The following is a 1748-nucleotide window of genomic DNA, read 5'->3' as shown; positions in this document are numbered from 1 at the left end:
CAACAGTCAGCCAGATGACAGGGTCTGACAGTCCCCAGCTCAAGAAATGTTAATTCCAATGGTATGGTGAGCAGGTCTTGAAGGAACCTCAAATTACAGCGACAGGTATTAAGTGTCCCACAGGTAGGGTAGCTTGCAAATTAAGGCAGAGAACAAGCAAGGCAGCTGCACACTGGTCCTATAATCAAAGAGTGAGAGACAAAAAGGCAAGGCTCGCCGAGCCATTTATCTCTCAGCCCTTCAATTAATTCCACATGTGTTTATCAGTCAGATAAATCCCACATGTGTTTATCAGTCAGATAAATCCCACATGTGTTTATCAGCCAGATAAAGAAGCAATATGGAAATATCTTAAATAGCAGTTTTATTTTTTGTGTGAGATATTATTTAATGTTTTTCATTAATATTTTAAAACTCTTTATTATAAAATAATCTAGTTTGTGTACCTCTTTTTTGTTCTTTAAGTATTACCTGTATGAAATAATAAATGACCTTTTGATATCTCTTGTTTTCTACTTAAAATGGTCACTAGGGCTGCGAACCAGTTGTTAAATTGTTTGAAATCACCATTGGCTTGACTCCAGCCCCCTCATTATGGCCAACTCTACTTTGAGGAGGCAGCTCTTTTTTGAGGGGCTCATATTTGGGCACTATCTCTGACAATGTTTTACATGGTCGTAAGGTTTCCAGTGGCTAATTCTCAGAAGTGGACAGTCTAGCCCATCATTTGGCTCTATCTCTGATAATCTTTCTCTATTATTCATAAAGTTTTCAAGTGGCTAATCCCTCTGAAACGGACAGTCTGTTCTTCATCTAGGAGCACCGCTGAAACCTGTTCACCTAGGGTGACCCTGCTGGTATTTGAAGTATTTCTTAGAATTACGAATGGTCACAACATCTGTAAGAGTTCCCAATAAAATGATTGAAGAAGAAGAAGAAGAAATAAAAAGACAATAAATATTACTGGCATGGCTTTCAGCATCACAGCAACACACAGCCACCGCAGGCAATCAGCTGGCAGACCAGCGGGGGATCTGGGTTATGTATGTAGTCATAGCGCTGAGGAGCCTTGGTGGTGCCATGATTGAGTGCTCTGCTGCTCCCAGAAGGTTGGCTGGTCAAACCTCCTCAGTGAGATTCCATGAGAGAAGCCTCCATGATCCACTTCTGCGAAGGGCATCGTGTTGTTATTAGGTACCACTGAATTGGTGCCATCTCACAGTGACCCTACGGAAAACAGATTGAAACCCTACCTGGTCCTGTGCTGTCCCCTCACAAGGGTCACGGTGCTGGAGCACATTGTTGTAGCCGCTGTGTCAAATCGCCTCATGGAGGGAGGGTCTTTTGATGTTTTGGCTGGCCCTCTACTTTACCAAATATGATATCCTTCTCCAGAGGCTGGTCCATCCTGACAGCATGTCCAAAGTTCATGAGATGATGTCTCCCTATCGATCCTAACTTCTAAGGAACTTTCTGGCTGTACTTCCAATCCATGACTGAGTTAGTCCGGGTAGACTAGAGACATTCAGGGAGACTCGTATGTGTGTAAGAGAGAACTTTATATCAGAGAGCAATTGTACATTAAGAAAACATCCCAGCCCAGTCCAGATCAAGACCATAAGCCCGATATTACCCCATATGCCAACAGTAGTCCATAAATTCCTCTTTAGACTCACCCAGCCATGCAATGATGTTGAATGCAGGAAGATCACAGGCCAGTGGGTGGAAAGTCTTGTGGATCCAGTGGC

Source organism: Echinops telfairi, unplaced genomic scaffold (assembly GCF_000313985.2).
Source record: "Echinops telfairi isolate 266 unplaced genomic scaffold, ASM31398v2 ScPeMD7_7420;HRSCAF=8458, whole genome shotgun sequence".
In the NCBI taxonomy this organism is placed as follows: Eukaryota; Metazoa; Chordata; class Mammalia; order Afrosoricida; family Tenrecidae; genus Echinops; species Echinops telfairi.
The sequence above is the reverse complement of the archived record's forward strand: the minus strand, read 5'-3'. Positions refer to the sequence as shown.